Genomic DNA, 23,790 nt, shown 5'->3' with positions numbered 1-23,790 from the left:
ATAAGGGGATGAAAACTCTGAATAAAAGCTTCCCATTTAATATGTATGTCAGATATTTGGGGTTGACTAAGGAGATGTCTAATACTTTGTGTGGGAGCTTTCACTCAACCGCCAAGACCCACGGACCGCTTATTGTTTCAAGCATTCCAAGCCGAGCACTAATGGCTACCTCTCACATAGCCGACGCGCAATGCCTACCTTACGGGTGTAGTGAGCTTACCTTGATGCCATTCGAGTTACCTTCTCTCCCGCGCACTCCGGTAGCTCCACGATCCAAGTGCAAGCTTCAAGCAAGCTCCATCCTCAAGCTCCACACTCCAAGCTCCATGTCTGCGAGCAAGACAAGAGAAGAGAAGATAAGAGAAGAAGAGAGGAGAAGATGGAGAGCTTCTCCTCCTCGGTCCCTCACCCTCACACACTCACTCCCTCACACTCTCACACTCCCTCTCTCAAGCACAAGCTCAAGCAAGCAAGAAGAAGGAGAAGAAGAAGAAGAGGAGAGCCACTTTTGGCCACACACAAGAATGAGCTTCTCATTCACTTTTCAACTTTGTATACAAAACCCTAAATCCCTTTTGGGCGGTCATCCCCTTTTCCCCTTTTTTACATGGCTGGCCATAGCCTAGACCATTTTTCCCATTGTCCTTCTATCTTCCTAGCTTCCTTTCCACCGCCCATCTACATTTACAAATTGCACAGGTGAGAGCCCGGTGCTCTTTTACAAGATTTCAGGGTGCGCCTTTTTATTTTAAAATGCGCCTTTCCCCTTTTGTATTTGCCTTGGCCTTTTAAGGTTGCCCTTGCGCTTTTGGCCTTTTCTCCTATTCTTTCTTCAGTCAGGCTACTTTTTTTCCGCCTTCGCCCTGCGTCTTTTTTATTTCCTTTTGCTTTCTTCGTGTTGGGGTTAACACTTTGGTGGTCAGTTTTAATTATAAATTCAAAACCCATTAAATAATGTTTCCATTGACGTAAGGCTTGTACTACAACTAGCAATTCTTTATCATAGGTAGAATATTTAAGTTCAGATGGTTTGAGTTTACAGCTAGAGTAGGCTATGGGATGATTATCTTGCATAAGGACTGCTCCTATTCTAGATCCACTAGCATCAGTAACTACTAAAAAGAATGGTCTATTGAAGTTAGATAGTTGTAATACAGGAGCATGGGTTAAAGCATGTTTCAATAAATCAAAAGATTTTTGTTGATTGTCAGACCAGTTATACACAATACCTTTCTTTAAAAGTTTTGTTAAAGGTAAAGCAAGTAATGAAAAATTTCTTACAAACTTTATGTAAAAACTAGTAAGACCTAGAAAAGAACGTAACTCGTGCACATTTTCGGGTATGGGCCAATTTAAAATTGCTTCTATCTTTTTAGGGTCAACTTTAATACCTTCTGATGAAACAATATGTCCTAGATATTCAATTTTTGTTTGAAAGAATTCACTCTTTTCTAGATTAGCATATAATTGATTGTCTTTTAACAACTTAAAAACTAAAGACAAATGTTCATAATGCTCATTCTCATTTTTACTGAATAGCAATATATCATTAAAGAAAACTATGACACAATGCTGATGTTTCAAAAATATGCGATTCATCATACGACTAAATGTAGCAGGTGCATTAGTTAAACCAAAAGGCATCACTAGAAATTCATAGTGTCCAAATTCTGTTCTAAATGCAATTTTGAATATATCAGATTTATCCAATCTTACTTGATGATAACCAGATTTAAGATCTATCTTTCTGAATATGGCTGATCCTTGTAGTTTATCCATAAGATCATCTACCCTAGGTATTGGATATCTATTCTTAACAGTAATTTTATTTAGGGCACGATAATCAATGCACATACGATAAGTATTATTATTCTTCTTCACTAATAAAACAGGTGCGCCAAATGGAGAACTACTAGGTCTAATTAATCCTCTGCTAAGCAATTCATCTATTTGATTTTGAATTTCTTTCTGTTTAATTTGGTTATGCCTATATGGTGCTTTACATGGTGGTTGTGTTCTAGGAATTAAATCTATTTTGTGATCTTCAGGACGTGAAGGTGGTAGTCCAGGTGCTAAATCATCAGCAAAACAATCTTGAAATCGGGCAAGAAATTGTGTATGCCTAGGATGCATTTATTTTTCTTTAGCTTGAAGTTCATTCACCCATATTAAATAAGATTTGCTACTTTTTACGTAATGCAGGTTTAGCCTGAGTATGAGTAAGCAATGAAAAATTATTAGAAGCGTTCATACCATGCAATGTGATTTGTTTTCCTTGAAAATAAATTTTAATTGAATGCTTAGAATAATCTATGTCAGGATTATACTGATGACGCCAAGGCATTCCTAAGATAATATCACTAGACTGTAAAGGTACAACTAGGAAATTTCTTTGTTCAGTATATTCACCAATTTTAATTTTTAAATTATGCACCTTTTGTGTTCCATTATATCTTGTGCCTCGGAATGCAGCTTTAATGCGATAATTTGTAGAAACAGTTTGTAAATTCAATTCTTTAACTAACTTTGCAGAAATAAAGTCATGTGTGCTTCCATCATAATGTAAAATAGTATTTTCTTTACCATGCACAAAACATTTCATTGTTAACAAAGAATGGGGAGTTGGCATACCTGGCAAAGTATCCGAAGTAGTACCAATGTCATCATCATCTTTGGTAAAGTCAAGCATTTCCTCACGTTCTTCTTCTTCGATTGCGCCAAGATAATTGATATGGACACGTGGCTTTTTGGATTGGCAATTGGCTGCTAGATGTCCAGGTTGATGGCATTTGTAACAAACTATGGGTTTTGGCTTTAGATACATTGTTGGTAATGGTAGGAAGTTTAGGAATGTTGGGATTTGGCTATGAGGATGGCTTAGGGTTTGGATTGGTGTTTGATGGCAAAGTAGGTGGTCGTGTCCAAGACTTACGGAATGAAGATGGAAGAAAAAAACTTTGATTGAATCTTCGAAAATTTGAATTGAATTGTTTGGAACCATAGTTACCATTAGTTTGAAATTGTTGCGGTCGCTTGTCTCGTCCTCGAATCTTGTCTTTAGTGTCATGAGCCAAGGAAATTGCATCTTCAAGAGTGGTTGGCTTGAACATATTGACTTCAGCATAGTAATGTCCAAGTAGACCAGACATAAACTTGCGTTTGTGAGTCACTTCAAGTACATCTTCGAGCATGTGTAGTTGTAGTAGGGCATTCCAGAAACGTTCAATGTATTGGGAAATAGGTTCACGATCTCTTTGCTATAGAAGATCCCATTGCTTTATGGCTTTTTCATGGAACTGAGGAGGAAGGAAATTCTGCAAAAACTTCTTTTGGAAAGTCTCCCATGTAGTGGGACAATCAATGCTCTTGTGGACCACAGTCCACCATAAGGATGCTCGATCAACTAAATGGTTAGTGACGCATTTAATTTTGTCTTTCTCAGCATATGCTTCTTCATGGAAGTAATCATCAAACTGATTGATAAATGCAAGTACAGTCTTTTCATCTCGTGATCCATTGAAAGTATGAAATTTGAAGTTTCTTTTACTTATCTTTGTTTCTTTGCGGATGGATTGGGCTTCAAGTGTCGCATTGATGGTACGTCGTATAAGATCTTCGAGTTGCGATCCATCTTGGTCGGTAGTAGATCATTGCAAATTGGCCAATTGAACTTGCAAAGCTTGTCGGGCTCTTCGTTCTTCTTCGAGCCGCATCATAATCAAATCCAACTTTTGCTCCATCATTGGTTCGGGTAAATCACCTTCAGCCATAAAATCGTCCATATGTTGTTCCGTCATCCTGTAAAATCCAAAAGACCTCACACTCTCGAAATCTTATTAGTAGGATGAGCGTAGCTCAAAGGCGGGTATACAAGGCTTATAAATTTTGTTTGGCTTTTATGGTCTTTGTCTTTTGCGATTGCGGTATTCGTTGTCACAACCGTCTTCATAGGAACGATGTATAATGTTCGTTTAGCCTGCGTATGACCTTCTGCATTTGCTGAAACTGGTTTAGCAAGTCTGCAGGTGTGAACAGGGTCTACCATAGAGCAATAAACGGATTTTGTGCTTCTGCGTGTGAACTGTCTTTATGGGAGTTGTTGAATAAGTCTTTTTTGAACCTTTGTGACTTGCAGGATTTGGAGAGCTTATGACTTAAAGCTTATGTGACTAAGCTTTAATGTAACTGGGCTATTGTCAATTTCATTTTTTAGGAGGGGAGGCAGTTTTTTTCGCTGCCGATTCTGGCGTCAGGATGCCGCGTTACCAAATCGAAGAATTGAGTGGTCTTAAGCTTTTTAACAAGCTTATTAAGCTTTAAGTTAAAGCTTTTAAACTTTTTTCTTGGCTATGGAGGCTTATCTGTTCTGTTTGAAGATGACTTGAAGAAGGAGCTATCCATGTGGTCCTCTGCCTCCACAGGCTGGTCCTTCGCGATCAGAGAGTGTAGAAGGGGGTTCTTGACCGCCAGGAATACGCTAGTATCAACCGTTCGCGACGAAATTGACTGTAGAGCTCAATCATTCCAAGAGCTCTGCCTTCGTGCAAGATGGTAAGCGATTGGAAGCTCTTGATCTCAGCTTCACTCTGATACCACTGGTGCACAGATCGGATGCAGTAAGCGTGAGTAGTGAGCGTCAGAAGGTCCCCAAGAACAAAAGAACTCTACTTTTTGCACACAGATCAATGTAGAAAGCTTGCATGACATGAACAAGAGACCAATTGGGTGCAATCTCCCCCCATGCCTTGTGTGAGCGCTCCACAAAGCATGTATTTCATATATTAATCATCTTCAAGCTCAAATAATAGCCCAAATTACAAAATAGCACGCTTCAGCTTTTGAGTTTACTTTTGTGCCAAATAGAATTAAAGCTAATGGGCGCCCAAGAAGTCAGGCATACCCAAATACAATGTCCAATACAAATATCTAAATTGTGCACCCATGCGCATACAAAAATAATAAATAAATATCAAGCGCTTTTGATAAATAAGCGCGACAAAATATAGGCGCCATTCCTAAGATACGCACCCATCAAAATATTAACGATAACTTGAATACACGCTATCCTCCAATGCTTCCCACTGCCACCGCTGCTTACTCTACACATCAATTGAAGCATTCACAATCGTTAGTAAAATAATACAATTAAACTGACAAAAGTGACTACCTAGCAGTCTTCAGCTACATAAATAAATTGGTTAGAAATCAATCCTAACCTTAATTTATTACGAGTGCGCACTCTAAACTCATAAACGTTTATTAATTTAAATATGTATTTTGTGGAATCACCCGCTATGGAATCACCCATGTACACACTAAATTAACAAAACGCCCGAAAAGGATAGGCGTCCCCATCGACTTCTCGCACAAAGAATCCACTTTGTGTATGAGCCCCGGTAATAAAATCTTACGGAATCCACCGTAAAACCTCATGGAATCCACCATGGCACGAAATCCACCGTGGAATATGGCGCTTGGCATTAGCGGGTAGGTGCTCGGGAAGTCAAGGAGTGACAGGAGCTCAAGAGAGTCGGATATGGCTACTGAGAAGGAGAACCAATGAGGGTAGGTAATCGATAGGAAGCTGAAGGAGTCATGAACCAAGTCAGAATGCTCAAGCAACCATGCTCTAATACCAATTGAAAGGTGAGAAGGATCGAAGCTTTCTTGGAAGAGCTATGGCGGGAGAGCAAGAGTAAGAAAGAGAGAGAGACCAAATGGGAACTCCAACAACAGTCACAATGTGTGACCGGGCCTTCCTTTATTCAAGCCGTCACTAAAAGAATAAAGAATAAAGTGATGGTGATGAGCGCCTGCCACCTGCAGTGTGAAGTGGTGAGTATTGTCAGTGTAGTAATGCACGGGCGGCTAGGCAGAGGCGCCTTTAACCCCAACATTTGAGGTCAGCCATTGACCTACTATTCATGACCCACTTGCTATTTACTGTATTTGATTGTTTAATACTCTAGTAATGCTTATGGGGCAAATTTGTTATGCTCGATGATGTATTGTTGCTCAAGAAAGGCATTTGTATCCATTAGAGCTTGAATAGCTCCATGATTGAAGGGTTCTTTTTTGCTATACCTTATGAATAGTAAGCATTCATTGTGAAGGCTTATGTATTGAATGCCTACAAATGCTTTGGGGATGATACATGGATGTATTGATGCTTGGCATTGGTTATTATGCCTGTACATTCTCATGTTGAGCTCTAAGCTTTGGATACGGTGGACACATTCTTCCATTGGCTATTTGCTTCAATGGTTTTCCACTTATGTGCTTGAAGCTCATTGTTGGTATATGCTCCTAGATGTATTGCTTCATGTGTTTGGGCACCTGGATGTTATGAGACATATGTCTTCAGCTTTGCTTTGCTCTTAGACATTCCAAATTTACTTTTGTGGGAGAAGTTTGATATTTTTATTGTGCAAAGCTTGGTCTATTTGAGAACGTGGGAGTCTCTTGCCTATCTGTATATGCTCAATTGGTTTTAGTCTACATTGTTCTTATAGACATTGATGATTGTAGACTGATTTAATTTTGGTTTGTGCACCCTGGTACTTCCTCTTGTTAGATGGGTTTGCTAGCTTTGAATGTATGCTTAGTTATGTACTTGAGCTTCACTAGTCATCTGTAATGAGTTAGTTGCAGATTGGTGGATCTCAATTTCTTTTGGAGATCTCTTATGCATAGTTGGGTTATGTAAATGCTACTCCTTTGTTTGGGATTACATTCATGTATCTACCATCATTGGGTCTTTGATAACATTTGATACCTTGGTGGTTAATGTCCTATCTTGCACTGCTAACTGCATTGTATATTGCAGTCGCTACCTAGATATCCTTGGTAGTGGGAGCTTTGCATTTTGATCATTTACCTACCGTTATACATTCATTTACTATAGTAGTTTTATGGGTAGCCATGCTTAAATTAAGTTTTGAGCATTTTTTTTGAGAGCAAACACTTATATTGCATATTAAAGTGCTTTCTACTTATGGACATCATTGTATTGGCTTAGTATTCCTCTTGTTGTATACTTTTTGACTCATTTTTGGGGCTAGTTTGCTATTATTATAGCAATCCATACTCTCTTTAGTTGGCAAACTTAATGGTAGGTGTCTCAAATGTTTCCAATGACATTGCTATCTTTAACATGAAGTTGGATAGCAATAACTTCTAGTATTAGAAGACTCATATTTTGTGGGTATTGATGCAAAAGAAGAAAGTGAGGCCATTAAAAGATAATGAAATAAAGCCAAAAGATTGGAAAAGAGATGATTGGGAAGAGGTTGATGAGCTATGCAAGTCCTCTATTATCTTGTATTGTCTAAGTAGGTTTATTTCAATGTTATTGTGGCTGAAGGTGGTACTTATGATTTATGAAAAAAGATATGCAACCTTTATGAGTCCTACTTTATAGCTGTATTGGTTGAAGAAGCTTGCAAACCTTCGTATGAAGGGGGGGATTTCTATGTCCACTCATTTGAATGAGTTTCATTCCATTTTTAGTCAGCTTATCTTGCAGAGCATTCAATTTGAGGATAACATAAAGTCTTTGTTCTTACTTGTTACACCACCTAAGACTTGGGATATATTTTTTATTGCTATGAGTGCTAATCTTCTTGAATATGGCTTCAAATTCTATGATATAGAGAGTGCATTACTTTATAGAAGAAGCAAAAATGAAGAGCATTGATGCAGCCCATACTTCTTATGCACTTATAGTTAGAGGCATACATGATGGTAAAGGGAATGACTGCTGTTGTAGAGACTCACAACCCAACACGAGCAAGTCTAAGTCTTGTGATTAGTCATGCAATAAATCATGTGGTCCTAAATCCTCTCTTATTATTTTAGGTAGCAAGATCACATAAGGTAACAATGCCATAAAATGTGCAATGATAGCATGTATCCCTTGCTTGTATCTGAATTTGTTGATCATGTTTTGGCCATGATCAATCTTCCACATGTATTTCTTTGGCACTATTGTCTTAGGCATATGTCCCTTAAATGAATGAAAGTCTTGACTCATTTGTAGTATTTATTGTCTCTTGACTACTCGTGTTTTGATTCATGTGATCATTGTTTATATAGCAGATAGACTCGTAACTCACACAAAAAGTCTGGTTTTACATACATACGTGAGCTATTGACTCATGCATTCAAATGTTTGTGGTCCCATACCCTGTCAATCATTAGGTGGTGCAAAGTATTTTGTTACATTCATTGATGATTATCTGTATAAGGGTTGGGCCTATCTGATAAAGCAAAAGTCAAAAGTTTTGCTTACATTTCAATGCTTTCTTGCTATGGTTGAGAACTAGTTTGGCCATAGTTTGAAATGCCTACAATCTGACAATGGGATTGAATATTTATCTAAGACATTTGAGTATTTTTGTGATGAGAGGGATATAAAGCATCAATTGCCCCTCAGATTCCACCCTAGAATGGTGTTGTAGAGTGCACGCTATAGGACTATTCAAGGAAGAGTCTATAGTATTCTTAGTTGGGCAGGCTTACCATAGTATTTTTTGGATTGAGGAAGTTATGAATACAATTCATTTTATGAATAGATTGCCATACACTGGTCTTGGTGGTCGAGTTGCAAAGAGGAGGTATGGTTGATAAACCTTCTTAATATGCACACTTGTGAGTCTTTGGATGTGAGGCTTTTTGCCATATTCCCAAAGACAAATGCAACAATTTGGATTCGAAGTCTGTCAAATGCATCTTTCTTGGATATGGTGATGGAGGTGAGATGGGCAATCATCTTTGGGATTCGTAGGGGTATTTCATGAGAGGATAAGATGTATATAAGACTAGAGTAGGTATTTGAGGTATGTAGGGTGATTTTTCAGGAGCTTCTTGCTACATTACAATCTAATCCTAGATAGCCTACAATTGCTAATGATGTAGTAGTCTAAGATTCACTTGTTGTGCAAGATCATGATGCATTAGACAGAAAGAGTAGAAGTAGTAAGTGTGCCATAACTAGTTTTGAGACGCTTTGCAAAGCCTCATGTCCTCCTAATCATTTTGGGCCCTCTATGCATTAAGTCTTGGTGATAGATTTTGATGAGGCCCTAACTTATGAGGAGACTATGCACAGATGTGATAGTTACTCTCGGGAGAGGGCTATGCAACCTAAGTTTAATCCACTGTTAAAAAAAATATGTGGAATGATTTTATTGCCCTATGGTAAACATGTATTGCCATGCAAGTTGATATACAAGTTGAAGAGCACCCCTATCCACCTTAAGCTGGCATACAAGGTTTGTTTGGTTACAAAGGATTTTGAACAGGAAAAGGGAGTTGATTTTGATAAGATATTCTCCCTTATGGTCAAGATGACTACCTTGTGCTTGGTTTTGAACTTGGTTGTATAATTAGATTTGAAGCTTTATCAGGTGGATGTGAAAATGAATTTCTTACATGGAAACTTGCATGAGAATATTTATATACATCATCCTAAGGATTTGTGAAAAAAGATAGGAAACACCTAGTATGCAACTTGAGAAAGAGTCTCTATGGACTTAAGTAGGCATCTAGGTAATGGTACCACAACTTTGATGCTTTTATGCATTTGCCGAGTTATTCTTGTAACACTATGGATCCATGTCTTTACATGAATAAGGCCTTTAATGGTAGCCTTATCATTTTTGAACTATATGTTGATGATGTGTTGATTGTTGGGAGTGCTCATGATAAGCTAGATGCTCTAAAGTCTGAGCTCAAAAAGAGCTTTGAAATGAAGGATATGGGGTATGCTTCTCATATACTTGGTATGCGCATTATACACTATTGCTCTAAGAGGCTCCTCTACTTGTCACAAAAGGAGTATATTCATAAAGTCCTTGAGTGGTTCCGTATATAGGGTGGTAAGCCTATTGACTCCCTATTACCTTCTCATGTGAAGGCCAGTTAAGTAGATTTTCCCCATTCTAATGATGAGAAGGCCAAGATGACCAAGATTTTGTATGTATCTGCAATAATGGGCAACTTGATGTATGCCATGATAACTGACTAGACCTAACATAACATTTGTAGTGGATTTTGTGGCTTATTATATGGTGACACTTGGCAGCTAACATTGAAACACCATGAAGGGTATCATGAGATACGTTGAGGGCATTGTAGATATGTGTATTTATTATGGTGACCAGGATATTAGAGTCATGGGCTACACAAAATCTGATTATGCAACAATATGAAATCCACCTTTGGTTATGTCTTCACTTTTGTTAGAGGTGTGTTTCTTGGATGCCGAGGGTGCCGAAATGCATGCCCTTGTCTATTTGGCTAGACAACATCAGGGAAGTAGCTCATTGGTATGATCTATGTTAATATTATGCTATGATTCTAGTCCTCGAATGTATCCTAATATTTTTCTCATTCCATCATTGTGCTTCAATTCACTCTAGCTCACATAAAAAATTTCCCAATCCCTTCTTTGCTTTACAAGACCAATAAATAGCCAACGATGCAATAGCCAAGGAGATTAATGGCATCAATTTTGCAAATACTATATGGGTCACCATACCCTATTTGATAAATACATAGAGAGAGGCGCTCTAGATATGCCTTGTCCACTAACTATTTTGAGACTTTGCCATCCCTTGAAAGCTCAAGCACATTCAAATATATGTGCACTCACACTCCAATGCACATATGGTTTAATCTCCCACATGCTTGCACTCTTTAAGACCTTGTACATTCACATGCACATGCGGTTTTCCTTCTCATGAGCACACACACACACACACACACACACACACACACTCTCTCTCTCTCTCTCTCTCTCTCTCTCTCTCTCTCTCTCTCTCTCTCTCTCTCTCTCTCTCTCTCTCTCTCTCTCTCTCTCTCTCTCTCTATTTCTTTCATGTAAGCAAATATTAAAATCCCAAGATGGTTGCCCTACTTTAGGCACCACTTAAATACTTTATTAGTGAGCTTTACAGTGCGAACCCCAATATCCATTTTATAGTACAAATCCCAAGTGTGTGAAAATTTGTAGTGAGTTATAATGCATCAATAAGCCAAATGCAATGTTCAAGTACAATATCCCAAATAGATAAAGGTGAAGCATGTGAACAGCAACTTGGAGCCAGTATAATCCTTGATCCATGGGCATGTTGTTGGCTGAGGTTTCTCCCCTATGGCATCTATTGACCTTGCATCTCCTCATACACGCGTTGCTCCTATGTGATCTTCAATCATTGATCACACATCAATCACCTCACAGGCCTTCATCTCGATTAAATTCGTGAATTTAAGATATTTTGTCGAAGAGATTGTAGTTATGCAATGGTAGTGGGCAAGGAGTGGAGGAGGAATGTAATAAAGCAAATTTAACCTAGGCTTAGGAGCTAGACACATTAATTAGGGTTAGCTATAAATAGTGGAGTATGGCCAAATGTGGGAACCATTTAGTCTATTTTAGGCTAGAGTATAAAAGGCAAGAGAGTGCCAATGTAGCACATCTTTTCAATTCATTTCTTTAAACTCCACTTCTTGGAGCTAGAAGGTTTCTTCCTTCCCCACCATTGCAAAGGGTGTGTACCTTGTAGCAGCCATCATCATAGTATTCTCAACAAGCAACCATGGCTTCAACATTTGTATTTCTTCTTCACATTGAATATGAATGGCAAGCTACGGTTTGTTTCTAGTATTTCTTGGAAGCATTTCTTGTTAGCTTTCTTGTATTTTCTTGGATATGGCAAAGTATCATTTCATTGGTATCAGAGCCATAACTTTGATCCATGGGAAGAGTCATTGCCATGGAGAATTTAGTCACAGGGACAAGCAACAAGTAACTGGAGCATCAAGATTTGGTCACAGGGTTTGGTATAGTTCAAACCGTGACTAGTCAGGGTTCTCTGCAGCAAGTCGGGATTAATTTTGGAGGTTTCTTGGAGAGATCTTGAGGAAGATGGAGGTTCTTGGTCAAGATAGCAGGCCGTGGTCAAATGGAGGCCCATTTTGAACGTTCTTGGCCCTAACTGGAGTCTAAACAGGGATTACAGGAGTTAAACCTTGATTACTTTTTGGAACAATCTTCTCTTTCCTCTTTCCTTCAAGATTCCCTCAAGCTTTCATGGTGGATCCTTGCTCATATATTCAATCTATGGCTTCTACACTATCCAAGGACTTCAAATCTTGCCTCTCTTCGGCATGAGCTTCATGAGGAGTAGCCTTATGGCTAGTTCATCTTGTTTTTTCTTGCGCATCTCGGAGTGTGTGTGCTGTTGCCATGGCGCTCAAGAACATACTCATGTATGATACAAAAATTGGGGCTAGATAGCTCCCATAGAGCTGCAGGCAGTCATTCATGAGATTTCCAAACAGGTGACAGTCATCATCAAATGCCTAGAAGGAACCAAGACCGCCATCAAATCATTGGCTGTGGAAGGAGCGATCTGGTGCTGCTGGGTCTCTCACTCTCTCTCTCTCTCTCTCTCTCACAGAGTCAGTCTCACAGTGATCAATACCTGGAAAACTAAAGAGCTTTGTGGATCAATACAAATCAAATCCTTCTCAAGGTTTTTGGTTGAAGAAGAAGAAGACAAGTCTTTCAATCCTTGCACGCATATTCGACCAAGATGGGAGGATCTTCTGCTGGACGTTCATTTTGGCATTGGACCAGTGCATGGACTTGACGTTGATCAACGACGTGATCAACCTATAGCATTGCCGCAAGTCCTTTGCAATTTTTGGCCCTGTGCTTTTGCCAACAGGCTCTTCCTCAGTTGAGCTTCCTGTGCGGCAAGACGAATCTCTCATCCTATCTGATTCTCTTGTAGAAGGCTGTGAGTTGCTGCCTTAATGTTGATTGTCATGGTCTTGCTAGTTGCTTTGCTGTGGTACTGCATGGTTTGCATTGCTTCAGCCTTGTCTGACAACAGGCACCTCATCGGACCTGAAACGAAAAGCCTCCTTCCAGTATTGTTTGCGGTTCCATGAAGCAGACGCCTTCATCCGAGGCATCAACACTGACAATCCATTCTTGCCAAAGAATGACTGGATACAAGGTTAGGAAATCGGAGGAAAATAAGCTTCTGCACATGCTTTAGGAAGAACAAGTTGTCCTATTCGACCTGCATCACTTGCACTCAACATTTTCAAACAATGGAGTGATAGTACAATTTGAGTCTCTTGCTGTAATTTGCTGAAGCTCCTGATTAGTAATTTGAGGCCAGTAGCATGGCAGCAACTGGTTCCTGCCTCTACCCTCCCTTGGTGGCTGTGCAACCCGTACTGGCATCTGTGCAGGGACTTCTTTAGGAGTCTCAAGGGGGTCTACTTGATGGTGTTGGGGCTGTTTGGGAGGAAAGTTTCTCTGCCTTTGACTTACTGAATGCCATGCAAATGACTTTAACTGTTCTTTCTCCTCCTGAGAAAAAATCAACAGAAATTGGGTAACCCGCAATAGGCTTCATTCCAGAGCCATCAATATTAACACCTTCAGCACCATACAAGCCCAGTGACATAGCCAGGCAAGCACTAGATGAACTAATCTCCATTGCAGGTCCAAAAGCTTTATTGTTCAGTACAACACTAGTTCCACTTATGCCCCAGCTAGTTTCAGGCACTTGTATTACTTGCCTAATTAGTGTATCTTTAGACATATCCATCTCTCTTGCGGTATAATCTTGATTTGGACTACTGGGAACTGCAGAATTGAGTTCAATAACTTTTTCATCCATAGCTGCTACCATAAGTTTTCATACACCCTGTTACTCAACACATAAAGCAACATCTACATCCTTGCAAGAAGCTGCACTGCCATCCATCAACTGTTAATGTGCTATATTTGAATCCACCATTTAGGCTTAACTCTGCAAAGGCATCAACTATCCATCAACAATTTCAAATGCAACTGAGTGCCTAGCGAGTTGTATTTGACTCACCGAGAGAGCTTTATCTTGGACGAAGGTCTTGTGGGAAAGAAGTTGTGAAGCCTTCTTGGGGAAAGCCTCTAGTCCTTGAGAGAATTTGCCAGTTTGATAGTGAAATGCAAGTAGGAAACAGATGTGTTGAAAGAGTCACCAATATTTGAAGGATCTTCATCAACATTGAAGGTATTAGACCATTTCTTGGAAGGCTCATCAACACTTCTCTTGAAGATTCAACAAAGTCTTGTGCCATTTGGTTCTTCTTCAACAAGCTATGGTTCATGGAGAACCATTGGAGCATTATTGAGTAGAGTATGATGCTGGGATATACTCCTATTTTGGTTCAAGCAATCACAAGAATTTTGCAAAGATAAATGTTTCTTAAATAGAGAGGGGTATTGCTACTCCTAAATTCAAATCAGGATTTCTACTTGATACTAGACATCTTAAGCTATGAGTCAAGCTATCATACACCTTATTTGGACTTATATTTTTCAAGATAGAGCTGATTTTGTACCAATAGGTCACTATGGACAGCATGTATAACAGGGGGTACAGACATGTAATTGTGAGACCTATGCTTAGTCAAAGGCAACAACCTAATCATCAGCATTCCTATAGACATCAAGTGCATGAAGGGCATTGTTCTTATGATGATAGATCTCATAGGTATTCTCCTTATGGTCAGCAAGAGTATGCAGGGAATTACCATATGGGGCAGCATTCATATGATCATAATCATGGTTATTTTCATGAGACTGATGGGCAGCATCAACCTTATGCAAATGAGAAAAATATGGGAGCAAATGATGCCTATGGAATACACTATGCAGAGTACCAAGGTCAGCCAGCATACATTATGGATAATCATTTTGAAGAAGAAGAACCCATCCATCCTTTCTCATTCAACAATGTACATGGCACCTATGTGTCAAGTCGCATGTTTGAGGATATCACTTCAAAAGGGTTTTGTTATAAATGCGGTGAGAAGGATATTTGTGGTCACATAAAGGTATGCAGGGCAAAGCATGTTAAAGTATCGACTGTCCTAGAATTTCCTACTCCCTATGGCATTCAACGAAGGCTTATACCTCACCAAGTGTTGAAGGAAATGTGTCAGAAATTCATATGCTATAAATGTAAAGAACGATGGACTCCTAGTCATGACAACTATTGTAGAAACAAACATTTTGCTACAGCCATTGTTTTGGAGGATTCAAGTGAATATGAAAGGGGATTACCAAGTTCAACAACAAGAGTTTTATGGAGTTGAAGTTGAAAATAAAGCTGAAGATAAAGATGAAGATGAAAATGAAAATGAAGATGAAGATGAAGTTGAAGACAAAGCTAAAGATGAAGATGAAGATGAAGAGCAAGAGGATACACATGACAAAGTTGATCAAGAGTACATTAGTGTACAACAAGAAGAGCAAACTCAAGGTTTATATATATTTCATGATGATGTTGAAGAGGGTTATGTTGATCATATATGTCATGAAGATATTGAGGAAACACATGATGGGTTCTATCAGCCCATTGACAATTTTGGTATGCTACAGCCAATAGAAGAAGATGTTGATTGGAATGCATATGGAGATGTACATGAGAAAAATGTTTGGGATGAATATACTTTTGATGAGAGTATCAATGAAGACATGCCTTATGATGATGATGAGATATCTTTTCCCTATGATCCGGGTAGTCATGATGGAGATGATTCTCTTTCCTTTTGACCCGGGTGGTTTGACATTTATGGTTCATGACAATCCTACTTCTCTTGATGGTTATTATCTCAGTATTCCATATGACCCGGGTGGTCTTATACTAAGAGAAAGTCATTTGCAGCAAGGCATCCTGCATATAAAACTTAATGATACTTTTTTCTCATGGTTTCTTCATGGTTTAAATGGGAGAAAGACTGAAGAAGATGGATTTTCCTGCAGAATATAGCTTGTTGTATTAAATTCCTGTCATGGAATTAAATGGTTTATCTTTGTCAAAATCATGGATTTTTGCTTGGATAGGGTAGCCTACATCATATACTTCGATATGACATATCATTTGTCCAATTTGGATGTGTCTATCAAAAGCTATGCCTATTTTACTTTGACAGCTTGGTTATGCCAGCATGCAGGAAATTCACTATAGATTTATTGTGGAGCTTCATCGATCATGGGATCTTTTCAGCCACACATGCTTTGATCTACTATTTCATCCATTGTATTCTTTCCCATTTTCTCAAGCTTTTAGGACAAAGCTTCTTTAGGCCGGGATGGCTTGTAATAAAGAAAATTTAACCTAGGCTTAGGAGCTAGACACATTAATTAGGGTTAGCTATAAATAGTGGAGTATGGCCAAATGTGGGAACCATTTAGTCTATTTTAGGCTAGAGTATAAAAGGCAAGAGAGTGCCAATGTAACACATCTTTTCAATTCATTTCTTGAAACTCCACTTCTTGGAGCTAGAAGGTTTCTTCCTTCCCCACCATTGCAAAGGGTGTGTACCTTGCAGCATCCATCATCATAGTATTCTCAACAAGAACCATGGCTTCAACATTTGTATTTCTTATTCACATTGAATATGAATGGCAAACTATGGTTTGTTTCTAGTATTTCTTGGAAGCATTTCTTGTTAGCTTTCTTGTATTTTCTTGGATATGGCAAAGTATCATTTCAAGGAAAAACCCAAAAACAATTGTGTAACAAAAGAGCCCTAAGAAAACTGCATGTGAGTTGGTGTTTTAAAAGGATCTAGCAAGGTTTACTAATTAAAGGGAGGAGAAGGATAGAGTAGATATCATGGACTATTGATGCCATTGTAGTGGGGCCTAGACTCCCAAGCTATTCGCCATTTGCCACTCTAGGACATTGCAATGGTCAATTAGGAGTGTGGACCAAGCAAGAGCATCGGGTGGTCAAGACTATAGATGTTGGGAGTGCCGAGTGGTCGAGAGTTTGGAATTCGGACTAGTCTAGAATCCAGAGTGCGGAGTGCAAATACCGACTAGTCATCGTTGTTTGGACTACCCAGAAGCTCTAGACCAAGGTACAAGCTCCCAGCCATATGCAAGTAGAAGGTAGCTCCTCCTTGCTTCAACACATGTCTTGTTAGGAGTATAAAATACATGATGTGTTGAGGCGAGCACACAAAGTAAGGGAGGGAGATTTTTCCTGATTGTTTATAGCATGCATAATGATAGAGTCTACCTTCCAAAAGGCTTGTAATAGGGCTGAGGAGCTGAGAGGTGCAAGTGAACTTGCCTCTAAAAGGACTTGTGGAAAGAGTGGAACGAGGCTCAAAACACCCTCAAGTGGTGTTTGGCAATAACAGTGATGAGGAAAGACACAATAATAGGGAGCATTGCTAATATACTGCTATAATAAGATACCAAACAAGGACAATGCCATGGGCTGCATCTCTAAAGGTTGAAAGAACATTGTACATGGTCACCAAAGTGTTTAGGGGTGAGGGAAGGATTTACCCTCCCCCACCCCCAAACAGGGACATACAAAAAGAGGGGCTTCCATCTCAAGTAGCATATGTAGAGGGAGATTAATATATTCTTTTGGTTGAGGAAGGAGAACAAGGAAGGAACAATGGAGAGAAAAAAACGATAACTCATAAAAATTGGATAACTGAAGGGCGAGTGATGCAAGAAAGAGAGGAAATTATGATAAAAAGGGGTAAATGAATTCTATAGAAAATGTAGAAAGAATAGAGGGCTTAATAGGAGGGGGTTGGAAAGGGAAGTAGAAATGGTAAGATTGGCGACTCATTTGGAGTTTGTAGATTACCTTGGATATACATAAAAGAAATCAACTATGCCTCAATACCAATAAGTTTTCTCACTAATATATCAAAATAAATTTCAATAAATAAGAAGACTAAGGATTGTGCCAATCATCACTAGGGAGTTCTGAATCAATAGTACTAAGGGATATATATAGACCATATTGCTATTGTTGATACTTGATCTAGAATGAGAATGGAGGAGATACAAGATCAACATAATGAATGAAATCTTTATAAGGATAATTCATGCAATGCTCTAACCTCTCCAACTTATCAGAAAAAGCAATACAGAGCCTTACCTACTCTTGAAAATAATCGATATCACTCTTGGACAACACAATCAATAGTAGCACATATTTGTTGTAACTCACCCTCACAAGAATCAAAATTTGAAGCCAAACTAGAATCTCTAAAAGAGCTTGATCCCACTCCATAGTAAGGGAAGCACTCGTGGATTGAAACTCTACTAATGCGGATTCCAAGTCTTGAATTTGAGCTTGTTGCAAATCTATGAGAGTAGTGACCTTAGCCATTTGTTTATGGATATCCATAAGGATAGCCTTCTCTAAAGATGAATTCTCCAAAGTCTTAGTGACAAGGAATCAAACTTGTCTTGCAATGATATATAAACTCTTGTATACATAAACTAAAGGCATGAAGTAGAAGCTACCTCAAAGATAGCTTGGATACTAGAAACTAGCTGTAGAAGCATTGGTCCAACTATTATTGTTTTAGAGATTGAGGAGTTTGAGGATCAAGCTGTCTATCCCATTGTGCTACAAACATATTTGCATATGAGAGGAATGTCAAAGTATGCACGAGTATTTGCAATAGGTAGAAGGGATGTATTGTAAGAAGTTGGGAAGACACGTTTTAATGAGAGAGAGTTATTAATAATACCTTGTCACATTGACATAGGTATAAAGGTTGTGAGACATGTAAATTTTGACATATTTTACCATAATACAATTATTATATCTTATCTCACTTACTTGCATTCAACTTTCATGGATTCTCTCTCTTCTTTTCTATCTTTCTAGTATTTCTCTCTCCTCATCACTCATTCTCTCTCCTATTTTCTCTCACTTTTGCTCTTCTTTTTCTCGCCTCTCAGGCCTCTCCTTGACAAGTGGTATCAAAGCATTGGTCTTTGATCCATTTGGTTTGATCTTTTCTTGGATTTCTTCCACAAGCTAGTTATCTTTTGGTTACTCAAGGATAGGGTGTCAGTTTGGAAAATGGACAAGTGCAGTGACCAAGGATAGCTAGCCATAGCTAACTAGAGTACTTGAAGCTAAAGTTGGAGGCATCTTGAATAAAGTGGCAGGTCTTGCATCCATAACAAGCCATTTTGGAGGTAAAATGGTTAAAGACAGGGAGAATAGAGTTAGTTTTGGTTAAAAGTCCAGTTAGTTTTCAAGGCAGGCTTTCTCTTTCCTCTCTCTTTCAAGATTTTGGTTGAAGCTCTCATGGTGGACAACAAAGATCTCCTTCTCTTGATGATCAATAACCATCTTATCTTTCTCTAGAAGCATGGGGCAATGATTCTTCATCCCTTTTGTTGATCATTTCAACCACCAAACTTGAGGCATGATACATAGGAGACAACTAGGACATGCTCAAAAAATGCAATGCGATTTGCATTGATTTTCTACTCCTCTTCTCTAGCTCATGACAACCAATCCTATAGATCATATATAGGGTAACATAGGGTTTGGAGATCTTATCTTGGACTTAGGGGAGGTGGATACACTAAAACAAAGCTTTTATAGGGTATAGGATTGTTTTGGACAACAATAAAAAGATATTCCTAGAATATTCTATTTTGATTTTGAAATTGAGTGTTATAACTCATCCTAAAGAGATATTTATTGGCTTTGCTTTTCATCAAATTTGTTGATTTTGATATCATAATCAAAAGTTATAGCTATTTTTGTATCAAGGGGTTTATTAGGACCACATTGTACTAGTGAGAAAAAATGGCAGGAAACAAGGGAAGAGCAAGGGAAAGAATAAGCCTAATGATGATGTTCAGCAACAAATTAAGGAACCACATGAGACAATATCTGAGGCACGTCATGATGATGAAGATTCTCAAGAATATGGTGCATATAGTACTCTTAATGCCACTCTTTGTAACTATGAGACTAGGCATTTCATTAGTCACATAGAATTAGTTTCTAATTTGGATTAGGTAGTTGAACAGTTGGTTCAATCCAATATGCAAACCAAGAAAGTCATGGAGCATATGGACCAATCTACCAAGAATTCCTTGGAGAAGTTTGCTTCTTCCACTAGAGATTCATTGGACAAACTTAGTGCTCAAATGTCTATGCAAATGCCAGATAGAGAGTAGAGATAAACAATCCTTCTAGCCATCAAATAATAATCCTCAGCTAGGAATCATTGGAAAGAAGGGGATACCACATAAAACTTATGAGATTGGGGAGCTTCTTTTAGGGGGGGTTGATGAGCCTATCTTGAGAATTCATTGGTCAAATCCTTCTCAAACCACTAGAAGGTAGCCACCTATTCCTCCAAGCAGGTTTCAAAAACTAACTATCACAAGAGTACCTCTAATATTTCAAACCCCAATGGTAGTTACATGGACATGTAGCCCTAAGTAACTAATGGACATCAAGGCTTTGTCGAGAGGAAACTTTGTGATAATATCGTGTTAACCAAATATAGTGGTCATTCATCATCTTCGACTAATTTGGAGGAGCGGACTTCAAAATTAGAGTTCTAATTTGATAGTTTTCCTAGGTTAGCTGACCAAAATATTCACTTTGCTACACTTCACCTTGAGGGCTTTGCTTGTACATGGTGGAGGTACATAAAGAGGAAAAATCAACAGGTAGATATTGGGAGGAATTCAAAGCTAAGATGGCTCAATTGTCTGTCTCTCCCATTGAGAAAGAAAAGTTGGCTAGAAGATGATATTAGTTGGACCAAATAGGCCTATTCATTAGAGAGTATTCAAATCAGTTTTTGAATGTATGTAAAGAGTGTGACTGATGATGTAAAGTTGCATAAGTATATCTATGGTTTGGAGCCTAATTTTTCAATTGATATTATGGCCTAGAAACTAGCCACACTATTCCATGCCATTGAGCTAGTAGAGAGGTATGCTCGTAAGTATAGCAAGGACATTCATATGTAGGCTTCTTTTGGACAGCAAAGGGGTGTTGCTAAACATGGCAACTTTGGTGTCAATTATGGAGGATCCAATACTTTACTTAGTAGTACCAAAGTCCCTACATACCCTACTTTCAATGCTTCAAGATAGCAAAGTGCTTCAAAGTTAGAATTAGCCATAAAGTGGAGTCTAAGCAAGGTGACAATAGACCCTTAAATAATTTAGTAACAAAACAATGGCAAGTTCATACCTATGGATCTTTTCAAGGAAAGAAAATAAAAGGATTTATGTTTCAAATGTGGCAAAAAATATATAGCTGATCATGCATCCAAGTGTACTTACAAGAATGCAAAGGCCAAGAAATACAATATGATAGTACTTGAGGATATGGATGATGAGGTTATTGATGAACCAACAGTGAGTGCACAAGCTGAATTTGAGGAGCATGATGAGGATCTTGATCCCGATCAATCTTATGAGGTTGCGGATGGTTGGATTTCCATTTGACCTTAGTGGGTACATTTCTTTTGTTCTTGGTGGTGTGACAAAATTACCTCTTATTGCCACTATTCTTTGTTCTATTTCCATGGATGCTTGGATAGGTTCAAGGAGCCTGAACACACTTTGTATGAAGGGTACCATTTATGGAAAGGATGTGTTTATCTTGATAGACACTAGCACTACACATAGTTTTGTGAATAAGTTAGTTGTGGATAGGTTACGCTATTTTTCCATTGATTTATAGCAACCCATAATAGTACAAGTAGCTAATGGTGAAGAGCAAATTAACACTCAGATGTGCCCATAGGTTCCCATACAATTAATTGAAAATTATGAGGTGTAGGTGAACCTAATTGCTTTGGAAATGGAACCCATAGATATTGTGCTTGGTTGTGATTGGATGGTGACTTTAGAAAAAATTACCATGGATTTTTTACAGTTGTACATGGAGTTTACCATTGATGGGCAGGCTATCAATGTACAAGAAGTCCCTAGTAAATCTAATTTTCAGCTCATCACCATCAAACAACTCAAGAAGGAGTACAAGAGGTGCTTAGATTTTGTTTTACACCTAAATAAAGAGGTAGAAGATCTGTCCAAGAATTCAACAGAGCACCCAACTTTGAAAGCTCCACTTGAGGAGTATAGGGACTTGTTTCCTAAGAGATGGATCACCCTATAGATTTGGAGCCTCATTCAAAGCTAGTCAATAAGCCACCCTATAGATTGTCTAAATGTGAGTATGAGGAAGAGAGCAGGTAGAGACATGGAAATTTGGCATAAGCACATTGGACATGTAAACATACAACAGTTGAAAACCATACAGTAGAAGGAGATTGTACTTGGTCTTCCAAAATTTGAAGTATATGGAGTTAGGACATGTATGCTTTGCTTGCCAATTTGGGAAGCAAGCAAGACTTTCATTTGTTAGATGTGTCATAAATAGTATTAGACCATTGTAGTTGGTGCATTTAGATGTTTAGGGTCTAGTGCATAATATATCCTTCACTAGTGCGAGTTACTACATCTTGTTTATTGATGATTTTAGTAGATATACTTGGCTGTATATTCTGAAGCACAAGGATAAAGTGCTAGATATTTTCAAGGATTTTAAAACATGTGCTACAAAAGAGTTTGGATATTCTATCTCATGCTTGAGATTTGATGGAGGCAGTGAGTATGTCTCTTGTGAATTTGCGGGTACTTGATTGAGTATGCTATTAAGAGGCAACTTACATGCAGTTATACACCACAATAGAATGGTGTGGCAAAAATGAAAAATAGGGTGTGCTTAAGGAAGTTGCAAGAGCGATGTCAAATGAAAAGAGTTTACTGAACTGTTATTGGGCTGAACTAGTGGTAACTGTAGTATATGTCTTGAATAAAAATCCTACAGCTAGTACTTATGATCTTACATAGTATGAGAAATTATATGGGCACAAACCAAATATCAACCATCTTAAAGTCTTTGGATGTATTTCTTGTGTATGTGTGCCATATGAGAAGAGAAAGAAGTTAGATTCAAAGTCTTCTAAGCGTGTCTTTATTGGCTATGCACATGACAAAAAAGGCTACAAATGCTATAGTTTGACTACCCATGAGACATTCGTTAGCAGGGATGTAGTGTTTGATGAGTTGGCATCATGGTATGGTGGTCCCAATGTGATTATTTTTGATGGACTAGCAGATGATACTTATGCTAAAATTCATACTATGGATAGTATCACTGTTAGTGGGCCTACAAGAGACATGACCTCTATTGCTAGTCCATGGACATGCCACTTGTGCAATGATGGTTCTATGTCCACTAATATGGATATGCCAGTGAGGTGGAGATTAGATAAAGGAAAAGGGACAACGTTTGAAGATGTTACTAGTCCACTTACTTCTGGTTATGAGTCACTTGGTAGTGATAGTCTTAACAATGAACTTGATACATTGTTTGTTACCACACCTAGAGTTAGGCAAAGTAGGTATGTACCACCTCATGAGAGGGAATCACATAGTGCACCATAGTTAAGAAGGTCAAACTTATTGAAAATTTCAGCACCTCCAAGTCTCTTAAGAAGGATCTCTTTCAAGGATAGTGGATGGTCATCTCCAACCAGACACTTGCTAAGGGACTTGAAATTGATGATAGACCGCTTTTTGCCCCATTTTTGCTCACTATGCTTATTAAAATAAAAATCATAACAAGCCTAAGGAGAGGATGTTGGTTCAATAAGACCTTTAGGTTTTCAACATTTATACTTGGATGGGATGCTTTAGCAGGAATAACATCATCCTTGAATAAGACCTTTGTGTAGCAGCTCCTAAATTTCTTATTGGTATAATGCCAGGTCTCGAGTCTTCATACTTGGATGGGATGCTTTAGTAGGAACATCATCATCCTTCATAGGGAGTGTAATAGAGAACTAAACATGTTTTTATTTAAATGAGGTTGGATCATCAAAACAAAATTGAGC

This window comes from Lygodium microphyllum, chromosome 13, assembly GCF_053477565.2.
Source record: "Lygodium microphyllum isolate KBCC chromosome 13, Lygodium_microphyllum_v1.1.10, whole genome shotgun sequence".
NCBI lineage: Eukaryota > Viridiplantae > Streptophyta > Polypodiopsida > Schizaeales > Lygodiaceae > Lygodium > Lygodium microphyllum.
The sequence above is the reverse complement of the archived record's forward strand: the minus strand, read 5'-3'. Positions refer to the sequence as shown.